Below are 20,565 nucleotides of genomic sequence, written 5' to 3' on the forward strand. Positions count from 1 at the left end.
TATATCTCCTAGACATCTGTGCTATTGGTGAGCACTATTTCTAGCTATCGACTGTCCTAAAAGAAAGGTACCATTTCTGTGTGATTTATAGTCTTATCATTATTATAGTGCGGCCCCTGAATGCATGAGCTAGAGATTTACTGCACACTTGTGTCTTAGCCCCGACTCATGTAATAGAGGAAAGGTAAAATGTCTTGGCTGGGTGAGGGCTCCCTTCTTCAAGCAGCTGTCTTTTTTGGTGTGGTGCTTGCAGCCCGGTTAAACTACCTCGAGAAGGTCAGTGACCAAAGTTTGCCTTTCACAGTTTCCCATAACACATGGTCCTCCCCGGGAGCAGTGCTCAGCCCAGGTTATTTCCAGCGATGCTCTCAAACTGAAAGAATGGTCTTTGCAGTAAACCAACACATTCCCACTTTCTGTCCTTTATCTCACACGTCAGCAGTGACAGCATTTGTATTTCTTCCGCTGACTGGGCCAAGAACAACTGGATTAGGGCTGTCTCTTTTTCATAAGTGTATTATACTCTTTCTTTGACCTTTTGAGACATGGGAATCTTCAGTTTTAAAGACCTCTCAGGAGGGGAAGTGCCCTCCCCCATGCACCTCTATTTCTCACCACTGTTCCCCCTACACGGCCAGATGTCAGTGGGAATAATGCACTCAGCACACACACACACACACACACACACACAGAGTCCCCAATCTCAAACACATTTACTGGAAATTTAGAGTATATAAAAGAAATAGAAAAAAAAAACAAACAAGCTTTGCTATAGGACTGGACTTCCACCTTATGTCACACTTCACAAATGTTTTTGGAAGACATGATCACTAAAAGGTCAGTAACCAGTAACTTGTACAAAGTTTTAAGAAAACGTAGTAGCTGACCCTACAAGAGTGAAACTTCAGAATGACATTTTGACACCCAATTTCCTTTTATAAAATATAGCAGTGATATTTCCATGTTTTCTTACCCACCCTTGTTTAATAATAGCTCCTGATTTCAGATTATGTTTTATATGTGAATGGCTGAGGACTATTTAGGAATAGAAATATGAGTGTATCACTAAATTGACAAAGCCAATTCCCAAAGAATGCTTCTCTTACATCCTTCAGTTGGGTACCAAAGTGCTACTAAATTTTTATTTTAGATTCCATAATTTCTTTCTGGTGTTCATGGGACTGCCTATTTTTTCTCCTTCTTTTCCATCTGAAGAAATTTAGTTGAGACCAAGGCAACAGACTGATTATGTCTCAAAAGAGAATATTGACGGAGGGCAATTTCTCACGGTGTTGGTAAGTGCAGTTGGCCTTTGCGTAACTCCACCTCCCATTGGTCTCAGGGTGTTAGAACAAGTACTTACTTTTGTCATCTCAGAATAAGGTAAAATGCTCTTTAGTAAACTGAAACAGTCAGTCAAATCATTTGTCATATGTCAGTATAGTTTAAATGAGTATATTCCTAGAAACTCCATTCATCCGCCCCCACTGCCGGGTTAAGGGCCACAAAAAGAGCTGGACTCTGACCATTCAGATATCAACTGCAAGAGAAAAAGAGGGCTTAGAACTAAAAGATGACATTTGGGAGGCAAGGTCTTTCCACAGATCTCTGGATTCTAGTAACCATCTGCCAATTAAATCCCCTTGGCAATCCTGCAGGGATCTCATGATGAGCCCATCTAAAGGAATGTCTAATTTTTACCTCCCCGTTGTCCCTCCATCTATCTAGTGCATCTTAATAAATGATGCTATTGATAATGTAGTTGCTCAAAACAGAAATCAGGCATGGTTTCTCCTCCTCCTTTTCTCAACACCTACAATTTCTGCATCAACATGTCTTCTCTTCTGTCCAAATCTCTTGGTCCCTACTACCAGCACCTTCATAGCCTAATTTAAGCCACCATCATCTTTCATCTGAGCCGCTGAGATGACCTCAGGCAAGGTCAAATGAGGAAAACAATGTGATAGGCTTCATTTTGCCCTTTCTTGGGCCCCGAACTCCTATCTTCCCATTTACCCTACCTAGCTAGAGGGCAATTGACAAAAGTAGCCTTGAAGATGTTGTTTGCAACAAACCAATTCCTGAGGAGCCACATAAAGGCAGCCACATAAAGTCACATAAATTCACACATGAATGTGTGAGCAAAAGTGCAAATACATGTCACAGTCCACCTTTTTTGTTATGCAACATGTGTTCTCCCCAAACATATTTATCTTCACACAACAGCTTCATGCTTCTACCTAATATAATCCAAATACAAATGGAAATGCTCCCACACTTCCCCACAAAAGGAGCACATGGAGTCTTATTATTCATTCTTAACTCTCAGAATTGAAGGTCTCCAGGTAATGAAATACCCTCTTCATCAGGTCTGGATATAGTTCCTCAAAGTATGGTGACTAATAAATTAAAATGCAGGTTTAAGTATCACCAACACTCTTCATATAGATACTCAAAGAAATCCTCTTTTTGAAGGAATACATACAAATAATTTGTTAATATATAGAGTATATAAAGAGTATATAATATATATATAACAAATATATATATATATATATATATATATATATATGTAACAAAAATGAACAGAGTTGGCATAGCCCTTATTTCTGTCTCTAACCAGGAAAATGATTCTTTCTTCCAATCTTGTATGTTCCTCTTGCCCTCAGCCAGAACCTCAATTGATCAGGGTTCTATATTCTGGTCAGTGACCCAAGACTTCTTTCCCAAAGAGCCTGAACACTGAGTGGTTCTGGCTTTATTGGGTAGTTGTTGTGGATTTTATAACTGGTCTTGGAATTACTAAGGTTGGAATGGTGTCCCAGTGAATTCTATCATGTTTCAGCAAACTGATGTCTTAATGGTAAACAGGGTCAATATCCATCCCTTTTCTTTGGCTGATGATTAATGGCAGGAGAAACCCAAGCTATCCAGATAGAGCTCTCAACTTGTAATTCAATGGGACAATTATTGGGTGATTAATTAAAGTATTCCTATTTTAGGAACTAACCTTCTAAACTCGCAGAACATGAAGTTATAGGTACAGGGAGAAAAAATGATGCAAGTATACATAATTTGGTGTAATAGTGAAAACAATAATGCCTACTTCTACTTCTTTGTTCCCAAACTCTAATATACTGGTCATGGGAGAAATAGCATCTAATACTAGTCCTTTGTTCCAAGTACCTGACACTCCCAGGATGTGATCTCCCAGATAATGTCACCAGTGAATCATAAGTAGGCCATTCACTATTTTGTGAGGTCAGTTTCCTTTGGGCTTTGCAATACAGATGAATTTCATGGCTGTAAACCCATTGGTGCACATTTTGCTGTAAAATGAGCTCAAATGTGCTTTGCAATTCTGTGATGATTAACAAAGTATTTCTAAAGTTCACGGATCATAATATTGGCAGATGTATAGATAATCCATTTACAGAATAGTTGTGTGTTCTAGAAGGGATAAACACCTCTTCAAAATTATAGAGGCTCACTATCTTTAATCTGCTATTGGGAAGCTGTTGATCTCTTTGGGAACGATGCTATGTCAGATGTTAAGGTTTGGCCATTGCTATGTTGTGGTGATAAAGCAGAAGTAAAACCGATGCCACTGAGCCCTCACGACTCCTTTATTTCTGGCATGATGGTACCTATGTACATGGACCCATTGAATAAGCACTGTGGTGTCTAGGGAAGGATGCTGCCTGAAATCTATTGAATGAATTATTTTACCCCTTTGATATGAGAGCCTCTTCAACAGTGGATTTTTTTTTAAGATTTTATTTATTTATTCCTGAGAGATGCAGAAAGAGAGAATGGCAGACACAGGCAGAGAGAGAAGCAGGCTCCATGCAGGGAGCCAGATGTGGGACTCAATCCCAGGACCCCAGGATCGTTACCTGAGCTGAAGGCAGACACTCAACCCCTGAGCCACCCAGGTGCCCCAACAGTGGATGTCTTTCACTGAGCATTTTAAATGGGATACAAACATTCTCATGCTTTGTGTCCATACTCAGTACCTTCATCTAATTTAGCTTCAGACAATGTGCACCAGTTTTCAAGTGCTGTGCTTCTAATTCCAAGCCAGCTAGCCTAATGACCAGTGACTGCCTATGAGCCAGTCTGTTCCTTAGGCCATTTATCTTCCCAAGCAAACTAGGTAACCAGATTTGCTACCTCAAATCGTGCCCATAAGAAAGAATATCCCTTTATCATATACTTTTAAGTGGGGATTCATAGTCTTTGAGCCACTTATGAGTGGGTCTGCAGTGACTGGTACCAGCATATCATGCAGCCCATCTATAACCAGGTCTGGGTTTTTCTTCCTCAGTCAACTGGTCATAGGAAGTTCCTAATAGGGGTGTTATTGTGAATGGGTTGGGTGGATTGAGAGAGGCAGAGATAGTGTGGGGTATTGGATATAAAAATAAAATTAGTTTTATTTGACTTCTTGAATGGCTGCCTCTTCAATTTGCTCTTTAGAATTATCTACTTATCTACTCTTCTGAGTCATCACATCATCAGGATGTTGGGACATTTTGGGGTAGAAATAGCTTTAACACTTCATATAGATGTCCCTTACAGGACCTGGGGAATTGGATCAAAATATCCTCTCTGAAACTCTCAGTAGTTACCCATCCTGTTGACTGAATAGACCTATATCTTGTAAAGTGTTCTTTCTTTCTTTTTTAAAGATTTATTAAGTTATGAGAGAGAGAGAGAGAGAGAGAGAGAGAGAATCTCAATCAGACTCTGTGCTGCGTGGGACTCGATCTCACAATCCTGAGATCATGACCTGAGCCAAAACCAAGAGTTGGACTTTTAACTGACTGAGCCACTCAGGTGCCCCATGGCCCCATGAAGTGTTTCTTGAATCTGGATCTTAACCTTGAAATTGCATTGCTCTGAAGCATTCTTTCAGTAGAGATAATTGTTGCCTCTACTAGTCAAAGTATGCACTGGGTAGGATCTAAGGACCAATTTCTAGCAGTTCCCTTATTTTTTCCATAGCTCCAATTTATCTCAGTAATTTTCCAGGGTCTCTGAAATTACTTAAAAATTTTATCTTGGGCTGGAGAATTTGCATATTATAATTCCAAAATAACTTTATTATTCCATGGGAATAATTTATTCTGGTCATTTTAAAGTGATGACCTGGGCTTCTTCCCTGTATGCTTCCAAAAAACCGGCTTGAGCAAAGCTTTACTTTGACTTTACTGAAGGCTCTAAAGAGGGTCTGTATCTGTCAGGATCCTTAGTGTAAGCCACAGAAATAAGCTCTGGACATTTGAAGCAGAAAATGAAGTTACTAAAAGACATTGTGGAGTTTGCTGATGGCCAGGGAACCAGGCTCCTTCTTAGAACAACATCCAGACACACACCAGAGTTCTGTCTATGAGGACATTGTGCTGCTGCCTTTCCCCTTCACTACTGATGCTTTTGGTGCTGACTGAACACAGCTGAGAGAAATGCTGCACGTTACTATTTTGGTGTGTTTTTCTTTCCCTAGGACCTTTTCAAAATGTACATATATTTTTGTTTCTATACAAACTAGGATACACTTTTTAAAGTTAGCAATACATGCTGAATATATTCTTGGAATGCTCAGAAACTTTTTTCCTATAAAACAATTTACCATGGAGCATAGCAAATTATTATGTAGGTCTACCATAGCTTATTTAACAAATCTCATGTTTTTGTGCTGTTTAGAATCCCTTTTTATCTTACGTAATGTTTCAGTGGACATCTTTGCATTCGTATTTTATACCAATTTCAGGATATTTCTTTAGATTAAAATTCATAGAGATGGAGTTGCTGGCTCAAAAAACATGGTGGTTTTCAAGCTTTCAGACTGATATTGCCAAAATGAACTTGTGAGAATCATCTTGAGAAATGAGGGCAGACCCAAGGTCATTTTGGGGGAAACAATTAGTTATGGAAAAGAGAATAGGCAAAAAGATTCTTTACTCTTTCAGTCCCAGTGTCATTCTATAGTGTTTCACTTATCTGGATTCCAATTCCAACTCTGCCCTTCTTCTTTTTTTTATAAGATTGTTAGGATAATTACAGTAGATACTGCGTAAATTGCTACTTACCACATGCCTTGCACAAACTAAAAACTTTTTTGGAAGTTAACTATTATTATAGTTTTTTCATCCTTCTCATCGTTGATAGCCAACTCTCATTGTTACAATGTTATTTCTCTGCCTCTCAAAGACTCTTGATGTTCATATATATGTGTAAGAAATTCTGCCCTTTGAAGACAGCAAGGTATAAATTCAAAATGATTGTTGTTAAAGTGAAGCAATTATAGGTATAAAAACAACATTTTTTTGGAGCTAGATTCACATCACCCCTAAAGCCTCTATAGAAACAAAGAAAGCGGCCTCTCATAAATTGAAAAATGTCATTTGCATAGATATTTCTAGAAATATTTAGGATAAAAATGTATTTTGGATTTATCTTGACGGACGTAATTTGTTGCAATTACATCACCAACACATATAGATATTATATATATGTCGCCTTGGCTTAATAGTGACCTGAGAAGGAAATTTGTAGGTTTAGCAAATCCCTTCTAGTAACACCCACAGAACTGAAAACTTATCCCACTTCTTGGTGGTCTTTTGCCCATCCAAAGCTCCGGAGGACCATAAAAAATATTGGTTCCTCTCCTAAACTGCTGTGAAATATATCCTGTGAGACTCAGGGGAAAATCTTTCTGAGACTGAGCATTCCATAGAGACTCAATATTCCATATTTTGAAATGTAGCTAGAAGTGGAAGTGGATTTACTTCTCATGATCTCTTTGTTCATAATTAGGGTTATAGAAAGTAGAGTTCAGAATGTGAATGAAATATGATTGAAAAGAAAAGTCTTGATTTTACATATAAAATTTCTTTACCAGATGGGTGTAACCAAGGTAACTTAAGATAGTCCTTAAAATTGAATAGCAAAATTAATTGAAACTATGGAATATAAAACTTCTGACACCCATGAGCTTGAAAGGTTATCATATATTGTTAATGTGTTCACACATTTAACACATATGAATGTGTTCATTATATATAAGGTGTAAGAGTTATAAGAACTTGAAATTATACATCATTCAGTGATGATAATAATTCAGTAATCATTAATGACAGTAATGGTGTTAGTAACCACAAGGCAGGTTATTTAGTTTGGTTTTTTTTTTCTTTCCTGTTCTTTCCTATTTCTCTTGAATTTCTTTAATTTGATGTTAGCCTCTCACTTAAACATAACCTCTTTTGTTTCAAAAATTACTTATGACAAATATATTTGTATTTGTTATCTAGAATTCGTTCATGATTTGAACATTGTCCTGGTAACCTTGTGTTCCAGTTTTCACTATGTTAGTTGGGACTAATTGCTGTGATTTCTCTTTCACTTCTTTAAAGCCTTCATGTATACAACAGTCTCCCTTGTGGGTTCAATTCAATGTTGATATGGAATCCAGAATCTTTGATGACACTGAGTTTGCGCTTGAGTCACAGTGATACAGATTAGTCAACACATTGACACTGGGTCAATTAGAGCATTCTTCGTGGTCGAGAAAACTGGTCATTTGGGTTCTGGGGACTGCTGTGGCAGAGAAAGCCCCTCCTTTTATTATGAGCTCCAGAAATCATATTCTTTAACTGTATTCTGGAGGAAAGAGAAGGCACTAAGTTTTTGAGCATCTACCGTTGTCAATTCTTCTCTTTTCTCAGTAATTTTCACAGAAGGCTTTTCTTTTATTACTTTTCCTATCTTAAAGATGGGTGAAAAAAGTGCTATTAGTGCTAAATAGTGAATCAGAACTAAAATCCAGGTTTGCCTTCATTTATTCAAACAACAAACATGTAGCACATACCTCACTGTTTTAGGCATTGAAGTAATGGAAATTGTTGGAAGGTTTAGAAGGGCTAGCATGGTGGGAGTTATCTCAAAGTTGCTTTATAATCTACCACAGTTGCTGAAAACATTTTAGGTGCATCTTTGGTATTCCCTGAAGATTAAAATCCTAATGTAGTAAGTCAAATTTAAGTTACAATCAAGTCATGCACAAACTAAGAAGCGGCAGTCAAATACACTGATTGTGTCTCTGCTGGCGTTGTCATCAATCGTGACAAGATCTTGATGGAATCTTCTTGTTCAGTCTGCAAATGTAAAGGATCTGGAATATTCAGTGTGAACGTAAGGTAAATACTGAGTTGGTATGCTCCAGTGTGGTCATAGCCAGAGGTGGATTTTCATAAAACTAATCATGTTTAAGCTTCCAAGGTCCCGGGAGAGGCCCTGGTAATGATCGTTTTATTTTCTTTTTTCTCATATTTATTTGAGAAAGCAAGGCAATATGTATTCACTTTCTTCATGAGTATATTCCAAATTATATGAATTCTAGCCAGAACAAATTCTTTAACCACCTCTAGTTTTACCAAATTTTAAAATATTGTCTTACTCATATAACTGATTATTTGCTAGCTGCAACCCAGGTCCTTAGGGGTCATGCCTCTCACTCAAGCTATAGGGGTTTCTCCTTGGAAATCACCTGGCTCTCTGTGTGATCCAGCATTGAGAGGTTTTGCCAGTGCAGGAGGGAGGCTGGAGAACCCTACTCCAGAGCCACGGTGGGGGCCTGTTTGGATCAGTTGTCTTGCTATTTTGGTCATTAAATACTGTGAATATCATCCCATACAAACCTGAAGATCCAGATGAATTTCAAAAGCCCCATAATTGGGCACCAGGTGAGCCACCTGGGTGGCTCAGTGGTTGAGCATCTGCCTTTGGCTCAGATCGTGGTCCCAAGGTCCTGGGATCAAGGGGAACCTACTTCTCCCTCTGCCTATGTCTCTGCCTCTCTCTGTGTCTCTCATGAATAGAAAAAGAAAAGTCCCATAACTATTGAAGGATAGTTGTAAAGCAATGTCAGCTAATTTGTCAGGTTCCAATTACTCTGGCTTAATAAATATGTAGAACTTGAACCTGTTTGAATGCCCAGAGTTTCCTAAGTAATTAGCCTAACCTCAATTAGGTATAAAATCAAATAATTATTTCATTCATTGTATTTGTTGTATTGTGATCCTTGACTCTCAGGATCTTGGGGGAGAAGGAGAAGAAGTAGGACTGGATGATGGCTAAATCTTCTCCCTTTCACCTCCTTTTCTAAATTAGACTTTATTTTAGGAAATGGTTGTTCTCTTCCATCTTTCTCATTCATACCCCCAAGGATTAATTTTAAGACCCATTCTACTAAATAATTAACATTTTTAATTTGACAAAGCATTATTTATATTTGGACCTCAGATGGTTCCTGAATTGAATCAATCATAAATCCTTGGTTCATGACACATTAAAATCATTGGTTATGAATATTCCTTTTCAATTTATATCAATCAATCAATTAATTAATTAAAAACGAAGAGATGCCCATGAACTCACGAGTCAACCTAAGCACTGGTTATCCATAACTAGGGTGACACCGTGTCCAGGTTTGCCTTGGGACAGTCGCTGTTTACTAGTACTTCCTGCTTTAATTATCAATAGTGCCCCTTTTTGCTCTCAAAATCATCCTGGTCTCAATGATATATTGCACTATAACTCACCCCTCCCTCACCTAAAAGGCAAACAACTATTCTTAATGTCATGGTTTTTTTTTTTAAATTTTTATTTGCTTGTCTGTTTCTGTCACACAGTCATATATGCTTAAATATTATTATGTTGTTCTTTTTAAAACATTATAAAAAGGCTATCATACACTTCAACTCTTCTGAAATTTGCTTTTTCCAAGTGAACATTATGTTTCTAATATTTATGTTTTCTATATTGTATCTCTGTTGTTGTGCTTAGGGGCAGTTCATTCATTTTAATTTTCTCTGCTGTGTTATATTCCATTGTGTGAATATACTACAAGTTATTATTTCCAGGTGATTGTTATGTGGGTTTTTGCAATTTTGTTTTTTGCAGTTTTGTTCTTTTTTAAAAAGAATATTTATTTATTTATTAGAGAAAGAGAGAGAGCAGGGGAGTGGTCAGAGGAAAAGGGAGAGAGAGAATCTCAAGCAGACTCTCCACTGACCATGGAGCCTAATGTGGGGCTCAATCCCATTTCCCTGAGGTCATGACCTGAGCTGAAACCAAGGGTCAGACACTCGACTGACCCAGCCACCCAGGTACCCCTAATCAGTTTTATTCTGAACATTCTGGTACAATTTTGGGAGTTGCATGTAAGAGTATACATTTATCAGAAAATTTGCTAATAAAATATACTTGTTTTTAATTTTCTTGTATCCCTTAGACATTTTTGGCAAGTTTTTTGGCAACTCTTTAAAAAGAGTATCTTTTTTTTGTGATAAGCAGGTGGCATGAGGGCTAGTTAGATAAATTATAGCTCTTTAACATCTGTGTGCAAAAAATCTTTGTTAATGGAATAATAAATTAGTATTTATCTTATTTTTAGCTATATCATATGCTAGATACATTTACACCAAATTTGGAGTCTAGGTGTAAGATGGCCTGACCTCAAAGTGTAGTTTACCTGGCATACAAGAACCCCTTTTGTAAGCCATGAGGTTTCAGAAAGAGAAATATAAGTGTTTACCAGAACAGCTCATGTGATGTCAATTGGGAGAAAAATGGTGTATAAATGCAGACATTAGTGACAGAGAAAGTAATCTCTGTTTTTACCACAAACTCCCAAATGAAGTGACTGAAGGCAGACACCTGAATGGAAGGTAGTGATCAGTGACTGTACAGCTTCTCTTGAGGGCAGTCAGCAGGTGGGGGTCTTCTGACTTTGCTTCCCGAGCTACTTCACAATCCTCTCCTGCTCTCCTTCTGTTCCCTCTGTTCATCTCTTCTCTGTGTCTCCTTGTCCTTTTTGGAATTCTTCTGGCTTCTGCCCTGGGCCCTCTGCTCCTCGTGCTGCCTTCTCTCTCCCTAAGTGATATGTTCCAGTCCTGTTTGCAAATGCTCTCTGTAAGCTGATGACTCCCAAACTGTCTTCTCCAAAAATATCTCTCTTCTAAGCTCCAGATCTGTCCAGCTGCTTGTGCAACACTTTCACTTTGATGCCTTAGTTGAAAAGTTTTGAAACTTTATAATGGAAGCTGACCATTATTGATTCCCACCTCCTCCTGAGTCTAGTCCCACACTCCCTTTTATTTCCCCATCTTGGTAAATGGTATTATCACCACTTAGTTGTTCAAGCCAGAAACCTGCATATTATTTTGGATTCCTTTTGCTCTTGAACTCCATATCAAATCTTTCATCAAGTCTTAAAGATGTGACTTTCCAAATATGCCTCAAGTCTGTCCATATCCTTCCATGTCCAATGCTGTCATCTGTCCTAGTGCAAGTCTGTGTCCTTTTCACCTGGACTAATGAACTATTTTTCTCTCTGGTCTCCCTACCTCCACAGTTGTTCTTTCTAATTAAATTTTACCTCTCTGTTAACTCTATCATTATTTTCCGGGCAGACAGGATTATCTTAAAAGGTCAGTCTTATCATGCCACTTTCTGGCTGGGGCCCCTAAATGTCTTCACAGAAGTTCAAAATCCTCACCATAGACCAGAAGGATCAACATGGCTGCTGCTGATCTTTCTAAGATCTTCTTGTATTTCCCCAATATCTGTTATTCTCCCATCACACTGGTCATATTTCAGTTCTTCAACCTAGCCTGCACTTTCCCCTTCTGAAGATGTTTCTATTTCTGTTTCCTTCATAATTTCTACTTACCTTTGGTCTTAAAATAAAGTATCAGTTGCTCAGAAAACTTTGCCTCCTCCCCATGCCCCCTAGACATCAGATCCCCAAATAGACTCTCTCATCAAGTGGTGTTCTTACTTCACAACTTGTATCACTGGCTGTAATTTTACTTGTGTTTCTGGGATTCTTGGCTTCACGTCTCGTCCTCTACCAGAAGTATGTATGCTACCTGAGGGCAAGGGACCATAGCATTTTTAAAATCTAGCCCATAGTAGGTGCTTGATAAAATTTACTGGATCAATGAATTGATTTAATATTTATCAAGTATCTTCTGGTCACCAGAGTAGTCATCTTGAAGGAGGAAGAATGCAAATCAATTCAAAATAAGTAAAAGAAAAAAAATCTCTTAAACCACTAACCCTCTAAACAATTAGAGAAAAAAGGAAGAGAGCATGCAATTAAATGTGAAAATGTGTGATACAGCATGAAACTGCTAAAGGATTGCAAGCAAAGAGGAGATACCCTGGGGCTCCAACCACCAGGTGACTCTTCTTTGGATTAGGTAGGACATCCGTGAACATAGGCTTGGTCACTTCAACCAACATATATAAATTTTTACTCTCCCATACCCAAGTCTCAGTTTTAACAATTATTGATTTTTTTACAGCCCTTCTTTTGCTGTTGTAAAGGGCCTCATAAATATGTTATTATTTAAAATTCCTTTTTTCATCTTGACATAGTCATATGTTTCTCTGCTGCTTACCACCCGTTTGAGTGACATCAAGCAATGCAGCGTTTGCTCTACAGGGGCTGTCCCAAATCAGAGCCTTCAGAAAGAATGGTGTTCATGGCACCAAAGTGACACTTCCCCCACCCCCAGCAGCAGATGAAATATTTCAAAGAGGACATCTGCCACCACCACTGAGATTTTATGGAGTACCCACACATGTAGACTCACTAAAGTGGGCATGACAGCTGAAAAATATTAAAAGTGTGTGTGTGTTTTTAAAAACAACTTATGGTTAGGAATTAAGAAATGACTTTTAAATAAGAACAGAATTTTTTTGCAAGTGTGTACTTTTTTTCTTTTTCCTTTTTTTTTTTTTTTTTTTTTTTGAAGACCCCACACTTGCAAAATCTTTTAGGTCATGTGTTTGCTTTACGAAACATTTGGCAAGTAATAGGTGCCATGGGAATATATCCACTCCATCTGGAATCAGCAGATCCTCCTGGTTTCCCTGTACCTGTGTTACCACCAGTCCCCATGGCTCACAAATGTTTTTGTTTTCTTTCTTTAATAAATTTTGGATGCAATAATTAAGTGGAGAAACCCTAGTGAAGGGAGTTCTTCCTTAAATTTTGTAAAGCAAATCTTGGGAAAGAAAGTAAATGTATATTTGCCAACTTGATGTTTATAAAAATGAAACCTGTGTAGAATGTCCTTACTTCTTTCCTTGGTCGAGCATTTTCCTTTCACAAAACAAGGCCCAGTAAACACATTATTTCTGACCTAGTTTGTTTTCTCCCCTCATCCCTCCAGTGGAAAACTTTTTAAAGGCATTTAATTTTATTTAGATAATAACAAGTTATGGGTCATGTTGTCCTAACTTCTGTGTTCCTTTTAAAAATTGAACAAATATTGAAACTGGAAAATGATTTGGTTATCTGATCTATTCACTGTCAGGGTAAGATTGTTTCTTGCTATATCCTTTTTTATTTTCAATTTCTGTCATCAACTGAGGATGGTTATATCATTTCACAAAAAGCCTTCTGGGTTTCCACTCCTCCAATTATTTTATTTTGTTTTATTTTATTTTAAAGGGGAGGTCATGTAGAAAATCAGGCTTATAATCTCACAAATACAGCATCCCCTTGTTTGATATTTGGATCTTTCTTCTTTCATTTTGGCAAGAAATACTGTGGGAATAAGTGTTTCTGCCAAGTATCAGTTATTTAAATATTTCATTACCTCACAAAATAAAAAAGAAGACAGAAAAAAATAGCTTCTCTAAGACAATTGGACAAAGACAAATTCCTGATTTATCTGAAGACCAAGTTTCTGCCCTTTCTTTAGAACAATACACTAATTTTTAAAAATTCCTCTAAAAATGTCTGGAGTTATTCATACTATTAAATTAATTCAAATGTTGACAATCAAAGACATAGTTTTCTGAAAAGGAAACAATTTGGTATAAAAAAAGAGATGTTTTCCCACAAAAGCAAAACCAAAACAAACACAGAATAACAACAACCAAAAAATATAATAATAAAGTATCACTCTAAATACCCTATTAGGAAAAAGAACATACATCCGCATGTGTAGAATGGCCTTTCATTGATCTTAGTGTTTTGGGCCATTTTCTTATTATACATATATTTCTAAATTAAAAAAAAAATGAGGGAATATTAGTCACAAGAAGAGATTAGTGATGGTGGTGTATGTGTGTGTGTGTGTGTGTGTGTCTATGCAATCAAAGACTAAGCAAAACCAGAAATATTATGTAGAAATGAATTATTTTGCATGTGCTAAGATTTTTTGTTTGCTCAGTTGCTAAAAAATACAATTTTTGGTGGAGAGCCATAAACCTAAATTTAGCAGCAATCCACGTAGATCTTAGTGGCTCTAACTCTGCTATCAAAAAATATATTATCTGATTTACTTGGCAAGAAACAGTCAAATCAATTTTAATAAAATACATTTCTTGTTTCATATTTATTTCACCCATCACTTTATAAATGCATCCTCAATGTTGTTATTGACTAACTTGCCAAAACATGAACTTAAAAGACAAGAGAACAGAAAAGGACTAATATATTTTTCAGAAAGAATCTTATTAGTACATTTCTGATAATGGTGGGGCATTTGACTCAAGATTATTTCTGTTGGACCTCAATCCAGGGTCTTTATTATTGTTAGCTTCAGATTGTCCTCACTTTTAATCCATGTCAGCCAACTGACAAAACCCGTAACATGGGTCTCTGTAAGAGAAGTGTATTGACAAGTTTTGGTATATTATTATTTAATCATATTTTAATTTTCTAATGACAGAAGGAATCTCCTATATGCCAACCTGTTGCACTATGCCTGGTTTTAAATTTCCATATTAAAATAAAGTGAATTCCTCCATTTCTATCTAGAACAATTGATTTCTGAATGGAAAGTACCAAACCTCTGAGAAGCTAGAGATGGTCAAAACTCTAGGACACACTTCTCTGCGTGCAGTTAGATATAATTTAAACACCAATAGCTTACACATTTGTTACATGTCACATATAAAGCTCAGATCTTAATGAATGGAAAAGTAATATTTTCAGACATTTTTATCTAAAAGTAAAACTTTTCAACATATTATGACCTAAAATTTTTTGATGATACTGTAAAGATGAAAAGAATAAGTGATTATATTACAGAATATACAACAGACCCAATATTGATGACACGTGTAACTTTAGCTGATACTCCACGGATTTCTTCTTTAATACTTATTTTTGTGGACAATCCTCTGAAACCTAGTTATAGCAAATCTCTAAACATTTCTATACACTAGAGGATCAGGAGAAATTTGAGTCAGATTATGCCTCTGAAATCATATGTGACATAGAGTATTACATGACAGAGACAATACATATCAGTGCTTCTGATTTTATTCATAAAAATCAGGTTTTGATGGAACTTTATTTTTAAATATTTGAAAATAATTTACCTCTGGAATAATGACTCAGAAGCTATTCCATGAAATAAGCAATCTCTGAAATTCCCATTGTATGAAATATGGGTTCAGTAATCATTGAGTTATCTCCTTCCCTTGAATGGCTTGGCCTAGTCTCTTTCTCCCTCTGTTTCTCTCTCTCTCTCTCTCTCTCTCTCTCTCTTTCTCTTTCTCTCTCTCTCTCTCTCTCTCTCTCACACACACACACACACACACACTCATAGCACCTTATGTATTTCCCATTTTGTTCCCTTGACTCATAAATTTGGCCAAGGCATTTAAGTTTGGGGATATGAGCAGAAGCGGATATGGGTTTTTGAGGCCCTGAAATATATAGAGTTTGGGAGACCCTCCTTGAGAAAAAGAATACACAATTACAAATATAAAAATAGGTACAAGGATCTTGGAAGGAACCCTTACTAGTGAGTTACCAGAATCTTACGCTTCATTAGCATCTGGGAAGTGACTATAGGATTAGAGACTGAGGCCTCTGTGTGAAGCTTCAGACCCTTCTCTAATCTCTTTGTCCTTTTCTGCATGTGATTCCCAAGGGGGAAGTGTTAATGTTGACAAAGTCATTTGGGACACTAACCTGTTTATGTCCTACTCTCTCTGTCTCTGTCTCTCTTATTCTCTCACTCTGTGGTTGGTCATTCTGGAAACTTTGATCATCACTTCTTCTTCCCAGTTTTTATTTTTTTTTAAAGATTTTATTTATTTATTCGTAAGAGAGGCAGAGACAGGTAGAGGGAGAAGCAGGCTCCATGCAGGGAGCCGGACGTGGGACTCGATCCCAGGTCTCCAGGATCAGGCCCTGGGCTGATGGTGGCACTAAACCTCTGAGCCACCAGGCTGCCCATTCTTCCCAGTTTTTAGATTGGAGCATGTCTTAAGAAAGCCTGGAGGGAAGAAGGACATTGTCCTTACTAAGAACACGAAACATATGTTTTCCCTCTTTCTCTTGAAGTATTTTTCTCTGTGCCTTGCCATCGATGTTTTCAGATATAGAGGGCTAGGACTCAGGTGGAGAATTTAGATCAAATGTCTCAAATGGAAAGCCAGGCAGGTAATGGAAGTGAACAAAGCAGATCTGGCCTAAGGGCTGCACAGTGAGTGGCAGAGACTGTAAGTTTTATTTCATAGACAGAACAACCAAGTGTCAGCTCTGGAGAAACAGTCACAGGTAGGCAAATGTTCCCAGTGGTGCAGATCTTTTCTGGGTTTTTTTTGGTTTTTTTTTTTTGTTTGTTTTGTTTTGGTTTGGTTTTTCCCAGAAAAACAGAAGTCTTTCTTTTTAAAATATGAAATCTGATTTTTAGATGTTTGTAAGGAATTCCCTGTTTTCAAGAATGCAGTGAGGGCCAAAGCACATAGGAGCGTGTTCCAGCTAATGGCCCCTGATTTGTAATCTCAGGTCTACAGGGAAGGGACAGAGTGGAGACATCAGGCCATTAGGCCATAAGCTACAGATGTCTGTCTCTAGTTTATGGAGGAGTAGTCTGTTAGTCCAATCTAGGTTTTCAAGGTTTTTCCTGCTCCATTGGGGGAGGAATGAAGAACATGTATCTCCTTAGCCATATCTACTGTGCATATACCTTTCCTCCAGTGATCTTGTGTGGGATGAAGATGGAGACTGGAACTGTGAGATAGTGGCTAGTGGCAGGACAAGCCAGGAGTCCACGATCCTGGACCTCTAATAAAGTACATTCAATCCCTAAATGTTATGAACACACACGCACTTCCCTTTCAGGGAATTCCTGTAACTTTTCCTTGGGCTTTAGTCTAGGGAAGCTTTCCCTTAACTCTGTAGCTCTGGCATTTTGTGGTTTCAAATCCATCCAGGAATGCTGTGCTGTTGAGGATATTCCTACTCCCACATTAAACATGAGAGCAGCATGATTCTACCAAATGCATTTCCTGTCACTTGGCCTCTTGACATTTCCAGTATTCTCTATAGCTGAGCCTGGAAGGGGTTTTGTATGTAGTTTAAATCACTCATGGGGAAAAAAAAAAAAAAAAAAGCAGGTCTGGAATCTCATTTCTTTTTTCTCTAGGGAACATCCATGCGCTAAATTGACATCAACACATGATAGAAATTGGTCACTCCCTGATACAGTCATTCAGGAATTTTTGCTATTTTAAGGCCTATTATTATTTCCAGCAGTTGCTACTTCATCATTCAGCAAAATACAGTCATCCAGGACTTCCTGACATATCAGTAGTCCTGTTCCAGTCCTTAACTCCCCAGTAGCCAGCCCTGCCACTTCCAGACATGGCAGGGGGAGCGCTCATGGGTGTGGCTCTAAGAGGACTGGGAGCACCAGGCCTCTGTCCCTTCTCCCCCCACGGTCCCTGGGCCTCTTATCAGAATGAAATCAAGCTGATCTTGAGACTGCATCCCGCCTGTGCTAATCCCAATCTCATCTGCGACTTCTTTTCATGCAAAACGAGGGATGTGAACAATGAAGGAAGTGAAAAGAGAGCAGAAAAATAAAACATGTATGGTTTGTTGCATAAACTCAGGTGCAAAGAACAGAAAAGATGGGGAAGAGAAAACTATGAGACCATAGGAATGAATAAACAGGAGGGAATTGGGGAAAATATATGTTCAATTACAAATTGCTCCTCTTTCTCGTTTTCCATCTTTGAGTGTTTTACAGAATTTTTCAATTTTACATGAGGGAACTCAAGAGGATATTTGTTTCCTTCCCTTCTCTTCATCTCTCCCCTCCCCTCCCTTCCCCTTCCCTGTCCTTTCATTATGCTGGTTCACTATAGAATTTACAACTATCTAGTTGCTAAATTAATTCTTCATATGACATGATGTGTGCCCATAGCCTGATTTTACATTTTTCCTTCAAATGCGTTTTTTTTTTTTCTTTTAGGCTTTGATTGCCAAGATTTCCAAGCATGGATAACTGAAGAAGATTGCTTGAATTGACTTCAGCACAAATGAATTCCTTAAAAAATGGTTTGGATAGATATAGCCTCACATATAGAAAATTTTAACCAATTTCAGAGAATAAATCAACAGAGCATGGCAGGAAAAGCATATGAGGTCTCTGCAACTATGAGAACTTTTTATCAAAAATATTGAAGTCATTTTAAACCATAGTTTACTTCATTATTGGTTTAGAGTAGGTAATATGGACTGATTCTGTGCTATTGTTTGCCTAGATGACTAGATTGTCAGTTTTAATTAGCTTTTGTTTTTCTTAAAGGCTAATTGCTTTTACAAAACTCAAGGTTTCTTGATTGCTAATGACAGGAGTAATAAGTAATATGGTTACATACTTTTAAAAGAAAATTCACAAGCCTATCTAATTGTACAGAACTAAATTTCCTTTGAATTTTTTTATAATAAAGTACATATTTTTAAAACCAGAAAAACACATATTTACTAATAATATTAGTAAAATAAAATGTCTTGTTTTTGGCAAGTGGATCGCTGCTAACATATTTCATAAAACATAAACAAACATTTCTGGTTCTATTTGGCTTTGAAATATACTTTATATCTCCATTTCCTTATGACTATCATCTCTTTCTGGACTAATGCACTATACTATCCAAATAAAAATGCTATATATAAAAGTGTTTTGGGGGTGCCTGAATGGCTTAGTCAGTTAAGCGGCTGCCCTTGGCTCTGGTCATGATCCCAGGGTCCTGGGATCCAGCCCCGCCTCAGGCTCCCTTCTCAATGGGGAGCCTGCTTTTCCTTCTCCCTTTGCCCCTCACCACTGTTTGTGCTCTTTCTCTCTCTCTTAAATAAATAAATAAAATGTTGTTTAAAAAAAAAAAAAACGGTTTCTATGGATACTCCCTATAGGTAGGTATATGCTGTAAGAATCTTTCCTTGTTCAGATCATGTCCTGAGTTGCATGATGTCATCAATATTTTCTTACTGTTGTGACTTACTGTATACAGTGTTTAGGTGGAGGGGTAATACTAGGGTGTTTTTACTGTGGAATGCAGATTTTCTTTCTGCAGGGCTAATTGGTTCACAGGTGAAACAGGTGGTTAACCTTCTTCATATTCTCAGAAGCCATTGGCTAAATTCAACACCTCAGGTCCGCCATCAGATTTTGTGGACTACTCGCAGGGTGAGAATGTTTGAAGCACCTGTTCCATTCACAGGTGAACAAGACAGACAAAATGCCCCATCCACCGGGCTTCTTTTCTCATAGGAGAAAACAGATCATAAATAAGATGAATAAGCAGATTAAGTGGAATATTAGTAAGTACTGTAGGGGAGCAGGGAGGGAGAGTTGCCCTTTTAAATAGGCCAGAGATGACCTTCGTAAGAAGGTGATATTTCAACAAAGATGTCAAGGAAGTGAGCCCTAGGATCTGGGAGGACGAGCCCTGCAGGTGAAGACAGGAGCCGGTGGAAAGGCCTAGGGCTGGGAGTGTGCCTGGCATCTTCCTGGAGGAGCAGGGCCTATGGGAGAGCAGAGCCAGGGAAAGAACACAAGAAGCTAGGTTAGGGTGGTAAGGTGGAATGGATCTTACAGGGAGGGCCTCTTGGGCCCCCAGAAAGATTTTGGATTTTACTTGCAAGAGATGGGAAGGAGGCAATGCTAGCAGGGAAGGTCAGGATCTCCCTTAGGGTCTAACGAGAGCCTTCTGCTGAAGGAGGAACTGATGGAGGAGGGCGTAGCTGGAGGCCAAGGAATCATTCACGGGGTGAGTGTGACCATCCGCATGCGAAGAACATCAACTATCCTTAATGTGTCTCCAGGTAGCACAGGTGAGAACCTTAGTCCACCACCCTCCTGGAGAGGATTATGGTCAAGCATTGAGAAGTCACCCCGAGCTCTCCCCCGTGACTCCCTCCTTCACGGGGTCCCCTAGCACAGAAATCGACACAGGGGAAGCTTCTATCAACTCTGTGACAGTTTGGTAAATACGTAATCATACATGTGGCATCTTCTGTATGTTCTTTTCAGCAACCAATTAATATAAACCAGATGTGTGGTGAGCCGGAATACGTTCTGGAGCTTGTCCTGAGAAAGTAAAGACACATTGATTGAGCGTGCACACCTGCAGTTCTTGCTGCTGTGTGCTGCTTGTGCCACGGCTTTGACGTCAGCTGCTGAAGGGAAGCCTCTGCTTCCAAAATCCTCTCTTGTTGATTAAGTAGAGGAACTC

At 38.2% G+C, this 20,565-nt stretch overlaps 1 long non-coding RNA gene across 1 annotated transcript in view; it reads left to right on the plus strand.

Annotated features, from left to right (window-relative positions):
* The window catches only part of LOC140598876 (uncharacterized), a 160,072-nt gene extending 140,949 nt beyond the window's left edge, over positions 1 to 19,123 (plus strand). The window contains exon 3 of the long non-coding RNA XR_012001424.1: positions 18,300 to 19,123. This is a non-coding gene — a long non-coding RNA (uncharacterized lncRNA). The remainder of the gene's footprint in view (positions 1 to 18,299) is intronic.
* The last annotated feature ends 1,442 nt before the right edge of the window (positions 19,124 to 20,565 follow it).

This window comes from Vulpes vulpes, chromosome 5 (genome assembly GCF_048418805.1).
Source record: "Vulpes vulpes isolate BD-2025 chromosome 5, VulVul3, whole genome shotgun sequence".
Lineage (NCBI taxonomy): Eukaryota > Metazoa > Chordata > Mammalia > Carnivora > Canidae > Vulpes > Vulpes vulpes.